The sequence below is a fragment of the Taudactylus pleione genome, unplaced genomic scaffold, assembly GCF_031769625.1.
Source record: "Taudactylus pleione unplaced genomic scaffold, aTauple2 ptg000270l, whole genome shotgun sequence".
Lineage (NCBI taxonomy): Eukaryota > Metazoa > Chordata > Amphibia > Anura > Myobatrachidae > Taudactylus > Taudactylus pleione.
Window position 1 is genome coordinate 5,770,466 of NW_028284672.1, and position 19,077 is coordinate 5,789,542.

Consider the following 19,077-nt stretch of genomic DNA (forward strand, 5'->3'; position numbering starts at 1 on the left):
GCCTACCGTCTGGGTCCGGCCCCACCGACATCACTAGTGTTGTCAGTGGGAGTGCTTTTGGCTCTGATAGAGCCAAAAGCACTCCTGGGCTTGACCATCGCGACCATCATTTTGGCCGCTCGCTATAGCTGTGGGTGGTAACCTACAGCTATGCGAGCGGCCAGGAGGCCGCTCCATAAAGGAGCAGGGACAGCCCTGATTCAGAGCGAGCGCTCTGTCAGAGCGTCCGGCTCTGAATCAGTACCAGAGAGCTTTCTTGTGGAAACAGATGACAACTGATATGGATGCTTTCCAGTCATAGCAATCATAGACAAACAGCCAGAGATACAGTTCAAAGGTTTACTTTTTATTAAAAAAGGCACAAAAAAATAAAATAATAAGATTACTTGTATGTATATGTCAGAAAGTATAAATGCAAATGAAATCATAATGTATCCAGTCCACTGAGGTAAATGTTTTCATTATCTGTTTATAGCTTGCATACTGTATATGATTATGAACACATTACTACTTTATTATGAACATGATGGTATTTAAATACAGCATCTACAGTAACAGCAGGTGGCCACTGCCTTGAGTTTCACCTTATCTATAGTTTGTATGGAAGCACCTGCAGTAAAGTAAACTATGATCATAACACTATGATATGGAAAAGACACATTTTACAATTTAAATCACCAAAGTAATTTTAAAAAAACATAATAAATTAAATATTTCTTCATAAAAAGTAACTATGTATTTTTAGGTATCACTTTAAGCAGTAGACATTTTTATTCATACTTTTAGAACAAACTTGTACAGAGCAGAATTGATCTGTCAGAGAATCTGTATTGTAGTATGAAGTGCTGACGTGGCTTCAACCTTTCCAAAATGTGGCTGAATAAGAAAGTATTAAAGGTTAAATAGGAAAAGAGGAGATCATTTAAGTTGTTAAAAGTAGAGGGTACATAGGGGTCATGAAATATGTAACAAAATATGGGACATAGGAAATGATAGAAAGAAAAGGTTAGTAATAACAGATATAGAAAAATGTATTGCTACAGAAGGCAAACATTATTTCAAATATATTAATAAATAACAAAACATGTAAATCTAATAATAGGGACCACTAAAAGATGTACAGGGAACATTTGCGAGGTGCTGCAAGGTAAAACAATGTGCCATCAGGAAAGCAACAACGCTATCCCCGCAATTGTGCCCTTGGCTATAGCATCAGACAGACACCCCATAGTATGGGTTCAGTACGAGATCCCAACAGATGGGGTACCAATGGTCAGATTACTGACAGTGGCACCACAACAGTCAGAATCCCAACAGATTTCTGTAAGTAATATAACCCTTACTTTAACCACCCCCTAACCACCATATCCTAACCCTCCCACCCCACAGCCTAACCCCCACACTCCCATCCCACAGCCTAAACCTAACCCTCCCATCCCACAGCCTAACCCCAACCCTCCCATATCACAGCCTAACCCCAACCCTCCCATCCCACAGCCTAAACCTAACCCTCCCATCCTGCAGCCTAACCCCAACCGTCCCATCCCATAGCCTAACACCAACCCTCCCATCCCACAGCCTAACCCAACCCTCCCATCCCACAGCCTAACCCCAACCCTCCCATCCCACAGTCTAACCCTAATACTCCCATCCCACAGCCTAACCCCAACCCTCCCAATCCACAGCCTAACCCTAACCCTAACCCTCGCATTCCGCAGCCTAAACCTATCCCTCCAATCCTGTAGCCTAACCCCAACCCTCCCACAAGTGCATAAACCTAACCCTCCCTCTAACCCTAAGCCAATTCCCAACCCTAATATTTACCTCCACAAACTATCGGGATTCTGACAGTCAGAAAGCCATTGTCGGTACTGTGACCATCGGCATCCTGACTGTCGGGATGCTGTTTACATCTCCTCGGTATGGCCCTGCCTATCTAAAACCCAGAAAGCTCTTTGTAAACTAGAAAAAATCCAAAAAACAGACTGGAAATTGCACTGGACATGAGAGTAAATAGGTGTCACTTAAACTTGCTAAAAAACTGATTATAGTCTTTCCATGGGGATTATACATATTGTGAAGTTGCTAAAAAGTTGCAGACTCCTGATCCACCTTCCCAGCTAGCTCCTCTTTTTCATGTTGTTCTGCCAATAGTTTACAACTTGAAAAAAAAAGAAAAAAGAAATAGCTAATAAATATTTATCTTCTGCTCTAATATTCCTACATGTTTCTATAACACACTGCTATCATCAGTCACTGAGGAAGAGGATAACTATTACAACATTTTTAACTCTCTTTTATTTATTTTTATTTTTTATATTAGATTTTTAATTCATTCATCATAAAGTCCTTTAAATTAGGATCCAGTGTGTTTTGGAATAAATATTGCTGTGTGGTTTAATAATCCTACCTGGTATTGCTACAAATTTGGACAGATTCTCTCTTTCAAGGTTTTCCACATCAGGGCCCATTGCGGTCCTAGCTATATATCTCCATCACTGAAAGACATCAAGGAAACAAATAAATACTCTAAACAATATTAAACTTTGGAATATGTGAGTATGGTACTACCTTTACTTACTGTGCTACCTTTTTCTAAAAAAAAAAAGTGTTACACTATTCATCCCTCTCTCACTTGTACAGTGTATTATTGGTGAATGTAAAAGAATAAAAAAGGAATTAGAGGCTCTAATCTAAGATGTTAACTCAATCAACAGTGTACTATGGTATATTTTCCAATACACACATACTGAATGGAATAGGTGAGTGCAAACCTATAAAATGACTGCTCTCTAAAGCTCTAGGCCAGTTATTACACTATGTACATTCATTGTGTGCCTCTTATTTTAAATCCCGCTACCCACTTAGAGAAAACATATGGTGGAGAGAGTACACTCTGAAAAAATAATTTTGAGGGCTCAGAAAATAGAGACAGAACATTCACACTTCACTTTCAGTAGCTTGGTTGAAGGTGCTCTTGATCTTTGACTGCAGAACTACTATACCCCTTCATCGTTTGATGCAAACCCACCAAGCCTCATTTTCAATGACAAAAGTGATATATTGTAATTCAAGGTATTATCCTTTAGGATAGAGTGTCTTTTGCTGAACATTTATGTATTCTTCCTTAAATTTTTAAATTTTTCAATTATAAAAGATATATTTTGAAATTAATGCTACTTCATTGTAATGTATTGTTACTTACTGAAAGCCATTGATTTTTTTCTTCTGAAACTGTATTGAATAATAATTAGAGAAATAATATTCTGTTACTTAATTTTCTCTTTGTAGTACACAATGCTTTTGTTGAAAATGTACCATTATGTTGAACTAATTATATATTTTTATCTCTCTGTGGGTATCAATATCCACCATATAGTCTACTTCTAAAGAAAACTGTAGAACAAGCTCTCCAGGAAAGCACCCTTATTGTAACCATGTCTGAGCGCAGAAGCCATTGTAAGAGCAAGAGAACATAAGAACTGAAGAATTATAGCTACAGGGTGTTTCACTTGTTATTAGCCCCACATTTTTTCTTATAATGTTTAAAGTAATTGATGTAATTTAGTGATATTTGACACAGACATACATTGGTCAATGAGAAACATGAGAAATTCATAGTAAGTGTTGAAAGTGTTCCCCATTATCATCCAGGTGGCAAGCTTCAATGCATCACTCCATTTAATGGAAGGTTTTAACCAACATATTGGGAGCCACAGTCTCAATTTCCCACTGAATGTTTTCTCTCAGTGCCATGAGAGTTCATGACTTGTTGTGGTATTCTTTCCCTTTTAACATGCCCCATTACAAGAAATTAAGTGGTGTAAGGTCAGGCAACCTTACCATCCTCATTGGCAGTTGATGTGGCTCCCCTATTTGAATTTTGACTGCACTGCTGACTGGGTTGGTGAACATCTGGCCTTCTATTCATGCACGCGTGAACATTTATGCATTAACTCATCCATCTTTCGCTGATTCAATAATGTTTTACTATTCCTATTGTATATGTATGCCAACATGAGCTCATAGGAAGAGATCAAAGCTTGTAATAAATAATTTGGCATACTTTGTGGCTTCAGTGGTGTGTGCAATTTGCTTATTACAAACCTTAATCTCTTCATAGGAGCTTCCATTGACATACATATACAATTGGGATAGTAATCACCAATGCTATTATTTATTTCTGTGCATGACGCCTACTCATGATATAACCTGTGATATACAAATAGAGTAATTGTTAAAAGTGAATACAAATTTACTAAATACGGGTACTTATTTATATTTCACCATCTCTCCTGAATATTAGGGAGTTATTTATTAATTAATTTTCATTGATTTAATACTTATTTTAGAGAAAGTATATAATGTGGCATATACCATTGACACATAATTGAACTATTAGTGTAGTATGTGAATTATGGAATATTTATTTTACCTTTATATGTGCATATAAGTGAAAGTCATGTTTTATACTTTACATGTCTAAAAAATATATAACGAGTGCCCCCCAACAAAGAGTTTTCTTCTCTGTCTTACTATATAGGATAGAAACCTGCTTAAGTTAAGTGTTATTACTACTGGGGTGCACCACTAATCCTCTATAACCAAGGGATCTTCTCCCGGTTGTGGTAGTCATGTTGATCTTTATCACTATTTCTTGATGTGCTGTAAGTCCTGTGCAGAAACTCCAATATATTTCAAAGCACACTCTAAGCCAATGGTCTCCAATGTTAATCGAGGTGTGAGCTACTTTAGAAAAATGAAAACTCCTGAAGAGCTACTAAAATTGTAGAAAAAAAAATCTGGCTAATAACCGAACATCTGAAGATAATTTAATGAAAAGTAAAAAAAAGATGTTCTGAGAAAGTAACAATGCATTTAATTATTACACTGATATTGTTGTAGTTTGTAAATAAAATTTAAGCACAGGCACATTTCACTGCTAATTACCAGCTCCAAGCAGGTACATGCAGTAGAGGAGCAAAAGATATAGGCAGGGCTGTTGTGCGATTTTCCGACTGGGCGACAGTTACTCGCTCCACCATAGCATGGACGTCGTGGGTGAAACCATTGGGAAGCACATCATGTGATTGCTGTAGAGGCTGCAGCAATCACCTGACTTGCTTCCCTGTGGCTCCACCCATGGTGTCAATGCCATGGGGGAGCACATGTCAGAGGTCACTTCCTCCTAGTTGACTCAGCAGTACTGTAGCTAGGTGAGCTACCAAAATTAAGACTGCGAGCTATCAGTAGCTCGCGAGCTACAGGTTGAAGACCACTGTTCTAAGCACTAAGAATTATCATAGTGAAAATAATTTTGATGAACTCTACAATTAACATGAAGTATAAGTTAGGTTCTTACTATATGTTGGGCCAAAATAAAGTTTTTTAAAACTGCAAGCAGCAATAAAGCCTAGCTGAAAAACCGCTCAGCAAAAAAAAATGTTTCATAGTAGTCTATGTTATTGTTTGTACAGTATACAGAACAAAACAGGACTATCTGCGCAAAACCTTTATGGATGGGGCGCTTGATGTAGAGCAGCCAATGAGCAAACTGGATCCCTTCCCAGTTGTCAAGATATGTTTTTTATAGTACACCTGTCACATAAGCAATTAAGCAGTTACTGCAAAACAGATACTAATGTATACAGTACTACGTAAAGCTGGCCACACACTAAACCAGCTTTCATCCAACCATCCAACTAGTTGATTGGTTGGAATGAAAATCTGGTAAGGAATGGGAGTAAATGATGATCAGCAATTTGCTCCTAAATGCCAGAAAACAGATGAAAATGGTCGTTCAGACAAGTTTCAATAAACAAAGAAATTTAGAAAATAACACGTGCGCAATTAGCAGCCCCTCAGACTCCTTAATGCAAAAGAAGTGTCACCATACACTTTACAATAAATACAATAAAAAGATATCACCAAGTGTGTCCAGGAGGCGCTCCTACTAATATAAAATAGAAATTCTCGATTCAAATGTCTCTTGGTATATCCGTCCACCAGAATTTCTTTTTTCCCCGGATAAACACCTCAGAGAACAAACAATAAAATCATAGTGTAATATTTAAGGTACTGGTGAACTAATTCAAATAATTATAATATTCAATTACCCCAAGAATTGGTCTACCAGTTAAAGTAGACAATCAGGCGCTGTCAAGGATAATCCTTACGGCATATACTGCAATCTCCTGAAGTTACTTCCAAAGTTCAGGGTTCCATAGTCATCCCACAGGATATACAAAGCATAAAGAAAAGCTCCAATAGTGTATTAACGTTTTATTTATAAAGACACCATACAACATAGAATTCAAGTCAAGATGGACCCTTACCAAGTGTAATGGTCTACTAGTGTGACAAAGTAGACAAATCTCACTTTTTGAAACATGGGTGAAAAAAGCCCGGGCGTCCCCAATCGTCACCAAACATCCACCAGGTAAGGTCCAGAGAATGTCCAAATCACCTCTTTTCCAACGCATTTCGATACATAAAAGTGTGTATCTTTCTCAAGCCATAAGGTAAGAGGTAAAAAAGACCATAATCGGTCCCACCACATGTTCCTCACAATCCCATTAGAGATTGGCAGGTGTACATCCATGTGTTCTCATTTGGAGAGTTACTGGTATACAGGAACAGAACGCGTCCGAGCATTTCCGGTGTTCACCGGAATTTCGTCCGCGTATCCTCTGATCGACTTCTCCATCCGGAAGTCACCTGACATTGCGGCGGGTACTGATGACGTCTTCCCATTTCGTTAACTTCTCTACCCGGAAGTCACCTGACATTATGGCGGGTACTGATGACGTATATGCACGTTCCATCTAGCGGCCTTTATTTCTGGATTAGTCCCAAATATAATCATTACTACAGGGGTCGTCTCACATAGCGGAGGGTACTGATGATGTATTGTACATTCCATCTAGTGGCCATATTAGTTCCCCATGTAATCAACGCTACGTGGATTATGTGGTGGCCCACTTAGAGAAGGGCAAAATTACAATAAAATAGAAGATGTTAAAAAGATGTACATTAAACAATTAAACATATATATAAAAGCTAAAATCCAATAAAACATGTATTTTTGATAACAACACCTACAAGAACCATTTAAGTTCATAATCTTTGTTGAGACCAGAAGTTGTTAAGGTTGTAAAATTGAAAATAAAGTGCATTTCACTCTTAGCCAATACTTGTGCAACATCATTTGATCTTATTCCCTTATTCACCTTTTTCAACCCATAAAAATTACTAATATGTGCAACATTACAATCATGTACATTCTTAAAGTGCTCTATTCCATATATAATATCGCATTACTTTTTTAAGTAAATTCCAGTGTTTTTTCAATATTTTTTTAACTGAATGATGTTGAGACGTAAAGTTAGTAATGAAAGCCCATTTCAAATGATCATTTGAAATGGGCTTTCATTACTAACTTTATGCTCCAGTCTGTATCTTTAGGAAAGCCCCGAACCTAAAATCTAAACTTGTTAAGAGTTATCATGCCCCTCAATCTAATAATAAGTCTAATCTTACTAGTGGTTTTCATAGATGTGGTATATGTATGGGCTGTAAAAATATCCCTAATAATTTCGGTAAGAAAAAGGAAGAGGTGATAATCAATGGAAAAAAAATGTGCCATTAAGGAGTTTATTACCTGTCATTCATGTGATATTATATATGGAATAGAGTGCTCATGCAAAAAAATCTACATTGGTAGAACCAGTCGCCCACTAAAGGTTCGAATTAGCGAGCATCTTCGCAATATTCGACGACGGGTTGAAACACATGCACTATCACAGCACTTTAAGAATGTACATGATTGTAATGTTGCACATATTAGTAATTTTTATGGGTTGAAAAAGGTGAATAAGGGAATAAGATTAAATGATGTTGCACAAGTATTGGCTAAGAGTGAAATGCACTTTATTTTCAATTTTAAAACCTTAACACCTTCTGGTCTCAACAAAGATTTTGAACTTAAATGGTTCTTGTAGGTGTTGTTATCAAAAATAACATGTTTTATTGGATTTTAGCTTTTATATATATTTTTAATTGCTTAATGTATACATCTTTTTAACATCTTCTATTTTATTGTAATTTTGCCCTTCTCTAAGATGGCCACCACATAATCCACGTAGCATTGATTACATGGGGAACTAATATGGCCGCTAGACGGAATGTACAATACATCATCAGTACCCTCTGCTATGTGAGACGACCCCTGTAGTAATGATTATATTTGGGACTAATCCGGAAATAAAGGCCGCTAGAGGGAACGTGCAAATACGTCATCAGTACCCGCCATAATGTCAGGTGACTTCCGGGTAGAGAAGTTAACGAAATGGGAAGACGTCATCAGTACCCGCCGCAATGTCAGGTGACTTCCGGATGGAGAAGTCGATCAGAGGATACGCGGACGAAATTTCCGGTGAACACCGGAAATGCTCGGACGCGTTCTGTTCCTGTATACCAGTAACTCTTCAAATGAGAACACATGGATGTACACCTGCCAATCTCTAATGGGATTGTGAGGAACATGCGGTGGGACTGATTATGGACTGGATTTTTGGTTTTTATTATGGGATTTTAGCAATTAGCAATTCTATGTCTGGTATTAGGTGTTTTTGTGAATGTAATCAGAAGTTGTATAAAAGCAGGTCTTTTTTACCTCTTACCTTATGCCTTGAGAAAGACACACACTTTCATGTATCGAAACGCGTTGGAAAAGAGGTGATTTGGACATTCTCTGGACCTTACCTGGTGGATGGTTGGTGACGATTGGGGACGCCCGGGCTTTTTTCACCCATGTTTAAAAAATTGAGATTTGTCTACTTTGTCACACTAGTAGACCATTACACTTGGTAAGGGTCCATCTTGACTTGAATTTTATGTTGTATGGTGTCTTTATAAATAAAACGTTAATACACTATTGGAGCTTTTCTTTATGCTTTGTATATCCTGTGGGATGGCTATGGAACCCTGAACTTTGGAAGTAACTTCAGGAGATTGCAGTATATGCCGTAAGGATTATCATTGACAGCGCCTGATTGTCTACTTTAACTGGTAGACCAATTCTTGGGGTAATTGAATATTATAATTATTTGAATTAGTTCACCAGTACCTTAAATATTACACTATGATTTTATTGTTTGTTCTCTGAGGTGATTATCCGGGGAATAAAGAAATTCTGGTGGACGGATAAACCAAGAGACATTTGAATCGAGAATTTCTATTTTACATTAGTAGGAGCGCCTCCTGGACACACTTGGTGATATCTTTTTTATTGTGTTCAGACAAGTTTGTTAAATGTTTGTTCTAAACAATTTGTTCAAACAACAGTTTTTGTCCATTTTCTAGCGTTTGGGAGCAAATTGCTGATTGTCATTTGCTTTCATACCTTACCAGATTCTCATTCCAACCAATCAACTAGTTGGCTGGTTGGATGTAAGTTGGTCTAGTCTGTGGCCAGCTTAACACTTTGCAGCCAGTGTTTTTCATGGCAGCAAGAAAATTAAACTGAAACAGCTTTTACTAGATGTTTCTCCAGGATAAAGATCTCTCATAAAATCCAATTTTGTTTGATTTAAAATATATTGAATATCAAGAAATATACAACCACAAAACAATTGTAGCTTAATAATAATTGTTTAAATGTACACTCAGGCTACTGTTTTTTTCTGCATTCAATATGATAAAAAAATTTAATTTGCGCACATCTGTTTTACCATGTACCTATGAAAATATTTTGGCTTACAGTATGTAAAGTTGGATGCACACTAATTATTTTTAGTGTGAGATATGCATTTGTGTACCATGAATCACGGTGGTGTTCACATAATTCCACAAATAGATTGTTGATTCTCGTTACATATCTTTCACTTGCATCTCTGGAGTCTAATCATTATGTTAATTATCAGGGTCTGGGCGGACCCTGATAATTCACATTCCTACTCGCTGCAAGCACCGGACCAATTCATCATTGCTTTCACGCAGAGACATATACAAAAAACAGAGTTGCAGATGCACTATGCGATCATTACTGTATACATTTAAATTTATAATATAGAATTTCAGAGGTAGTTTGCATATCAATGGCCACTGATTCGGGCCTGCCCACCAGCATCAAGGTCACCTCATTGAGCAGGTCCCTAACACTCTGGGGTTCACATCTGGGACGCAGGGCACCCCAAAAGTCAGCTCAGCCAAAGACCTCCCCAGGGCATCACACGAAAAAAAGGGGTGACAGTGAAGTGTTAAAGTATCAGGTGTGTAAAGTAATTAACAAGTGTTATAATAATGATAAGGGTAGAATGTGTGTGAAAAAAGACATAAATATTAAACAAACATGAAAGTGATATACAAAGTGACTATATGTATTAAATGGTGATGCCCCGGAGAGGTCCAGCCAGAACAGCTCAGGGGGCCCCACACCCAAACACTCACCCCAAATGAAATGATACTAACAGTATAAATAGGACTTACTTGTAATTATGCATGTTGCCTTGTGCAGTCAAATGCTAGGTCCCTGCTTAAAAACATATGAGGGGGTGGGGGAGGGGTGCAAATCTAGACTGGAGCAATCTCAGGCTTCAGATGTGTGTATAAATACACAATATGGGGTATAAGGAGGGGCTCTAGACTGCACACCATAATAGAAATGAAAGGTGCCATCATGCTGAGATTTCAAAGTGACATATACAAAAAACAGAGTTGCAGATGCACTATGCGATCATTACTGTATACATTTAAAATTATAATATAGAATTTCAGAGGTAGCTCGCATAGTGCATCTGCAACTCTGTTTTTTGTATATGTCACTTTGAAATCTCAGCATGATGGCACCTTTCATTACTATTAGGATGTGCAGTCTAGAGCCCCTCCTTATACCCCATATTGTGTATTTATATTAGGGGTGAGCGGGTTCGGATTTCTGAAATCCGAACCCCCCCGAGCCCCCCGATCTGAGGCTGATCCAAGTCAGGCTCATCTTTTCCCGCCTGACTCGGATCTGAAATCGAGGCAAAACGTCATCATCCCGCCTTCCGGATCTCGCGGGTTTTGGATCCTATATAAGGTACCCGCGTCAGCGCCATTTTCTCACTCGGCTGTGGACAGTGAAGAGGGAGGGTGGGAGTTAGGGCTGGCTGGGCTGTGTAGTGTAGTGCAGAGTAGTGTTGTGCTGCGCTGTGCTGCTGTTGTCCATAGGGGCTGTGTCCACTACTTCAAAGTCCATAGGGGCTGGCTGTGTTGTGCTGTGCTGCTGTTGTCCATAGGGGCTGTGTCCACTACTTCAAAGTCCATAGGGGCTGGCTGGACTGTGTTGTGCAGTCAGTTGTCCATAGGGGCTGTGTCCACTCCAAAGTCCTGTGCAGTGTCCCAGTCCTAAAGGGGTGCTGTAGTGTTGTCCAGGGGGTGCTTTGTCCGTCAGGGGTGCTCCCCCCAAGTGCTAAAATATTTTTACTTTTTTCTGTGTTTATGAATTGTGTGCGCAGTAGCCGCACGTGCATCAACAAAGTAGTGCCAAGCGTGCGCCTGTGTCATAAGTAAAGGGCCAGCTGGCTTGACCGTTAAAGGGTGCTGTAACCCCCAAAGTACACTCCAAACCAAATAAAAAAATATTTTCTGTGTTTGTGAATTGTGTGCGTAGTAGCCGCACGTGCATCAACAAAGTAGTGCCAAGCGTGCGCCTGTGTCATAAGTAAAGGGCCAGCGGGCTTGACCGTTAAAGGGTGCTGTAACCCCCAAAGTACACTCCAAACCAAATATAAAAATATTTTCTGTGTTTGTGAATTGTGTGCGCAGTAGCCGCACGTGCATCAACAAAGTAGTGCCAAGCGTGCGCCTGTGTCATAAGTAAAGGACCGGCTCGCTTGACCATTAAAGGGTGCTGTAACCCCCAAAGTACACTCCAAACCAAATAAAAAAATATTTTCTATGTTTGTGAATTGTGTGCGCAGTAGCCGCACGTGCATCAACAAAGTAGTGCCAAGCGTGCGCCTGTGTCATAAGTAAAGGGCCGGCTGGCTTGACCGTTAAAGGGGGCAGTAACCCCCAAAGTACACTCCAAACCAAATAAAAAATATTTTCTGTGTTTGTGAATTGTGTGCGCAGTAGCCGCACGTGCATCAACAAAGTAGTGCCAAGCGTGCGCCTGTGTCATAAGTAAAGGGCCGGCTGGCTTGACCGGTAAAGGGTGCTGTAACCCCCAAAGTACACTCCAAACCAAATAAAAAAATATTTTCTGTGTTTGTGAATTGTGTGCGCAGTAGCCGCACGTGCATCAACAAAGTAGTGCCAAGCGTGCGCCTGTGTCATAAGTAAAGGACCGGCTGGCTTGACCGTTAAAGGGTGCTGTAACCCCCAAAGTACACTCCAAACCAAATAAAAAAACATTTTCTGTGTTTGTGAATTGTGTGCGCAGTAGCCACACGTGCATCAACAAAATAGTGCCAAGTGTGCGCCTGTGTCATAAGTAAAGGGCCAGCTGGCTTGACCGTTAAAGGGTGCTGTAACCCCCAAAGTACTCTCCAAACCAAATAAAAAAATATTTTCTGTGTTTTTGAATTGTTTGCGCAGTAGCCGCACATGCATCAACAAAGTAGTGCCAAGCGTGCGCCTGTGTCATAAGTAAAGGGCCGGCTGGCTTGACCGTTAAAGGGGGCAGTAACCCCCAAAGTACACTCCAAACCAAATAAAAAATATTTTCTGTGTTTGTGAATTGTGTGCGCAGTAGCCGCACGTGCATCAACAAAGTAGTGCCAAGCGTGCGCCTGTGTCATAAGTAAAGGGCCGGCTGGCTTGACCGGTAAAGGGTGCTGTAACCCCCAAAGTACACTCCAAACCAAATAAAAAAATATTTTCTGTGTTTGTGAATTGTGTGCGCAGTAGCCGCACGTGCATCAACAAAGTAGTGCCAAGCGTGCGCCTGTGTCATAAGTAAAGGGCCAGCTGGCTTGACCGTTAAAGGGTGCTGTAACCTCCAATGTACACTCCAAACCAAATAAAAAAACATTTTCTGTGTTTGTGAATTGTGTGCACTGTGGCTGCACGTGCATCAACAAAGGAGCATCGCCAAGCGTGCGCCTGTGTCCCATAAGTAAAGAGCCGGCTGGCTCATTTTTTTAAAGGGTGGTGTAACCCACAAAGTGCACAACTCTCCAGCAAAAATAAAAAAATATTTTCTGTGTTTGTGTGCGCCTTAGCCGCACGTATATATCAATATAACAGAAATGGAGGACCAAACTTTCTCCGATAAAAATAAAATAGGGAAAGATCAAGAACCACTTCCTCCTAGTGCTGTTGCTGCTGCTGGGAGTTGTTCATCATCCCAGAAAGGAAGTAGGAACACCACTACTTTTACTAAACAATTGACCCTCAAACAGTCCCTAGCGATGAGGATGATGTACGACAGCAGTCATCCTGAAGCAAAACGTATAACTGAGGTCTTGACTGCTATGTTGGTGTTAGACGTGCGTCCGGTATCCGCCATTAGTGCAGTGGGATTTAGACAATTGATGGAGGTAGTGTGTCCCCGGTTCCAAATCCTGTCTAGATTCCACCTGCATCCTCAAAGCAGCAGCGACAAGCGTGCGTCTGTCTGTTAAAGGGTGGTGTAACCCTCAAAGTGTGCTCCACAAACAATAAAAAAAATTCTTATTTTTTTTTCTGTCTTTGTGAAATGTGTGGGCTGTAGCCACACCTGCATCCTTAAAGCAGCAGCGACAAGCGTGCATCTGTCTGTTAAAGGATTACATCGGTGACAACATCCAAGTAGGCATGTCAGACAGTCCGTAACTGTACTGGCTGGAAAAAGAAGCAATTTGGAGGTCCCTGTACAAACTGGCTCTATTTTACCTGAGTTGCCCCCCCTCCAGTGTGTACTCCGAAAGTGTGTTTAGTGCAGCCGGGAACCTTGTCAGCGAAAGGCGCAGGAGGTTGCTTCCACAAAATGTGGAGAAGATGATGTTCATAAAATGAATTATCAACTCTTCCAGGGAGACCAGCCTCCTGAACGTACAGAGGGACCTGTGGTTGTGGATTCCAGTGGGGACGAATTAATACTCTGTAAGGATGAGGATGTACACAACACTGAAGAGGGTGAGGAATCGGTGGATGAGGAGGATGAGGACGACATCTTGCCTCCGTAGAGCCAGTTTGTGCAGGGACAGATTAATTGCCAGCTTGTTTTGTGGGGGCCCAAACGAACCAATCATTTCAGCCACAGTCGTGTGGCAGACCCTGGCGCTGAAATGTTTGGTTTGTTAAAGTGTGCATGTCCTGTTTATACAACATAAGGGTGGGTGGGAGGGCTCAAGGACAATTCCATCTTGCACCTCTTTTTTTTCTTTGAATTATGTACTGTTTGGGGCCTAGTTTTTCAAACTGCCATCCTGTCTGCCACTGCAGTGTCACTCCTAGATGGACCACGTGTTTGTGCCACCCACTCGTATCTCTTAGCATAGTCATCCAGCTACCTCGGTGCAACCTTTTGGATATAAAAACACTATTGTGAGGTGTGAGGTGTTCAGAATAGACTGGAAATGAGTGGAAATTAAGGTTATTGAGGTTAATAATAGCATAGGAGCAGAAAAACACACAAATTCTGTGATATTAGCTGTTTTTATGCTTTTTAAAAAAAAAATACAGATCCAAAACACAAAACCCAGAACCCAAAACACGGAAGGGTGGTTTTGGCAAAACCAATCCAGATCCAAAACACGAAGAAAGATCCAGATCCAAAACCAAAACACAAAACACGAAAAGTGGCCGATGCACACCCCTAATTTATATACACACATCTGAAGCCTGAGATTGCTCCAGTCTAGATTTGCACCCCTCCCCCACCCCCTCATATGTTTTTAAGCAGGGACCTAGCATTTGACTTCACAAGGCAACAGGCATAATTACAAGTAAGTCCTATTTATATTGTCAGTATCAGTTTATTTGGGGTGAGCGTTTGGGTGTGGGGCCCCCTGAGCTGTTCTGGCTGGACCTCTCTGGGCATCACCATTTAATACATATAGTCAGTTTGTATATCACTTTCATGTTTGTTTAATATTTATGTCTTTTGTCACACACATTCTACCCTTATCATTATTATAACACTTGTTAATTACTTTACACACCTGATACTTTAACACTTCACTGTCACCCCTTTTTTTCGTGTGATGCCCTGGGGAGGTCTTTGGCTGAGCTGACTTTTGGGGTGCCCTGCATCCCAGATGTGAACCCCAGAGTGTTAGGGACCTGCTCAATGAGGTGACCTTGACGCTGGTGGGCAGGCCCGTATCAGTGGCCATTGATATGCAAACTACCTCTGAAATTCTATATTATAAATTTAAATGTATACAGTAATGATCGCATAGTGCATCTGCAACTCTGTTTTTTGTATATGTCACTTTGAAATCTCAGCATGATGGCACCTTTCATTACTATTAGGGTGTGCAGTCTAGAGCCCCTCCTTTTATGCAGACACCTGATCCAAAAATCAGCTGTTTCCCAGAAAGCTTTCAGTGCTCCTTTCAGAGCAGTGAAAGTTAGCACTGCCGAGTCTGACTCAGCATGGTTAGTTCACCTGTGTGAAGTAGAGTTCATGCAGGAGCACAAAGCCTCGGCAACTGGCGGAAGGAGTCGGACAGGGGCAGAGGTATCTGAAGATGGCAAATGCTCCTGCAGTCAAGCTCTGAAAATATTATAGATAGATAGATTCAGGTCCCTATACTAGTGTATGGGAACTGTTGGCCACATCGGGAGAAAAAGGTAAGCAGGAGATATCTGTTTTATCTCCTGCTTTACCTTTTTGATGAATGGCCTCAAAACCTAATTTCTACAAAAACAGGTGAAAATGTTCATTTTCACCTTTTTTTGTAGAAATTAAGTCATAATGAATACACACCTATGTCTGTAAAGACAAGTGTTGGTTGGGTATAGGACATGTTCATGTAATTGTGACTCAAGTAAACATGGAAGCAACCTCAGATATGCATGTAACAATACTGTACGTTGATGATGATAACTATCGTCAGCACTATCAAGCTGTTTTAGATTGACTGATTGTGTAGTGCCCTCTCCAGAAGATAATACTTAAACCAATAGCATTGTTGTTGTATTATACAAAGTTATGGCCATCTTGACATCTCCATTTGGACTACTGCACAAAAGAAATTTTTATTTTTGAAAGGGTGTAAAATAGATATGGAGGTGTTTTTTATTTAATTTTATATAACAAATGCAACTTAAGATGCCATTCTATTTGACTAACATAGATGCCATTCTAATTGACTAACATATAGTGAGTGAGTTCTGACATACAGTACCTGTCTGTATACAAATGTGTTCACGCTCATCTTTGTCGCATGTGCGACTTGCCAAAGCACGTATGCTGAGAGTCGCGTGCTCACGAATAGACTCATGCATCTCCTACAATCCATGGGATTGCATGATCTGAATGCTGATGCGGCTTGGCGTACTGTGGAGTACACATACGTGACAAATCGCATGTTATCATGCGTGCGCATGCATCAGCGGCAAAGGTGAGCATGGACACATCAGAAATGTATGCCATACAATAGTGAAGAGTTCTGTCTTGTTAGTAGTTAACGCTTAAGTCTGTTACCCTGCTTGTACAAAGTAAAATAATGTAATGTAGTGTTACATAGACAAAATAGAAAAGTGTCTTGAAAGTTATTAATAAATGCAAAAGATACAAATCTAAATGATCTCCAAAGAGTTTAACAATTTGGAGAAAAAACAAGAAGAAGAATAACACAGAAGTGGACCGAAACAAAAAGCTATAACCAAAACTGTAGGGGGATTCTTTGTTGTGGCATTTTACTTTGTTTAGTTTATGGATTTCCCTTTTGTTACTGGAAACAATTACCAATATTGCACACTCAACCAAGTAGTCAATAGTCCAATTTGATGTAAGCACTTATGGGGATATATACAATGTGAACAGGATCTTACCTATATATGTCTAATTAACGTGGACCTGTAGTCCCCTGAATGTGAGGATATGTGACATGGTATGCAGTGGATGTTAGCTGGAGTTACCTTCTTGGCGGCTTCTTTTCTGTGGAAGCAACTGTGACTTTGTTGCTGCACGATGGAGCCCACTACACAGTTTGTGAATAGATGGAAGTACTTCCCTTTAAATCTAATGTTGCAGTTCTGGTAAGTAAGATCAGCACTGTCACTTACTGTACTCATTTCAAATATTGTATAACCTGTGAAGATGCATCTTAGTTGTATTATTATACTACTTGATGTATAAGAAATAATATCTCCTAGGAATAACCTGCACTTTGTTTCATTTCTATTTGTCAAGTTAAAGCAGAGCAATAACAAAAACAAAATTTATTGACATCATCAATACAATCGATAGGTGTGGCACCATGCATGCGGCTGGTTAAGGGGAGGTGGGGGAGAGCCCGCATTCACTTGTATAGGATAGGCTTCATAGCAGTCTGTGCACAGGGCACACAGTGTAATTGGTGTGAGTGGTGGGGGAAGGCGCTGCAACCACCAGTCTGTATAGCGCTGCTCTTTTGTTACTCTAGACCAGGTGTCAGGGAACTTTTTTACCTTTTACCCCAAAACATATTTAGATATGCCGACATTACCTCCTTGATTTGAAAGGAAAGAAATCATATAGTTATTCCCCTGTAGTAGTGCCCCCACATTTATGCCCCTGTATCAGTGCCCCCATATAATGCCCATGTAGTGCCCCCATATAATGCCCCTGTAGTAGTGCCCCCATATAATGCCCCTGAAGTAGTGCCCCCATAAAATGCCCCTATAGTGCCACTTGTACAAAAAAAAACACTTACCTTAATCCCCGCTCCTGCATCCGCCACCGTCCTGTCCCCCCGGCTGCTCCTCGGGACTATGGGAGAGACGTCATGATCTCTCTTCCATAGTGCGCATGGATAGAGGCAGAAGCTGGAGTTCAGAAGAGAACTCCAGCCACCAGCTAGCGCGGCGCTGCAGGGAAGGAGCCTGGTGCCCTCTGGTAATTACATCTCAGCGGGCGTCCGGCTTAAAGCCTCCTTGCGGCACAGCCGGGCATGCATATGAATCATTCTATATTATAGAATGATTCATATGCATGCCTGGCTGTCTGTCCATTACCCCAGGAATTTACTTTTTACCCCATGTGGGATAATATACCCCTGTTCCCAAACCACTGCTCTAGACTGCACTGATGTGGCATCTCTCTCTCTCTGGGGTCTATTTATCAAGAAGTGAAAAGCGTGAAGAAGTGGACCAGTGGAGAAGTTGCCCATAGCAAAAAATCAGCTCCTACCTAATATTTTATAGACTGTACTTGATAAATGCTACTTCAAAGCTGATTGGTTGCTATGGGCAACTTCTCCACTGGTTCACTTTTCCACACTTTTCACTGCTTGATAAATAGACCCCTTAGTCTTTTAGACCACTCTAAATTGCACCATTAGGGCGTCTCTCACTCTCTCTGGTGTACAGGGTCACTTGCACAGTTCAGTAGCACCCAGGCTAACTTCTGTGAGACCCTTTTATAGGTGTCACTCCGGATTCAGCCTCTACACTACTAATGGTGGCTAAGCATCTCACACATGCTGCAGTTGTCCCGCTGCTCACTGCATGGCTTCTTGGCAGCCTCTCTCTCATTTTTGCATGCATGACCAGCCCTGGCCTTCTAGTTTCACATTTCAATACCTCTTACAGGCTCTTTCTCTCCTAGTGGTTGCTGGGTAATGTAGTACAGAAGGGGAGGCAGAGTACTCTCCTCCAACGTTACAAACCTACAGTATGGCCTGTTCACATTAAAACTTAAGAGAACTTACTGTAAATGTGTTTTAAAACATTATCAAACAAAGCTTAAATTGATCTTGATTCATATTGCTGATGTTGAACTGGCTGTCAGGGAGAATTTGGTGTATGAGCTATCAGACTACTGTACATAACTTAGTTATATTGTATGCAGTTTAAACTTGGGTGGAATTTCTTTATGATATAAAAAAAGATGTGTCATAGAAACAATTGTAAGAATTAGCCTGATTTTATCTAAGCATGTAGATCCAAGCTATACTA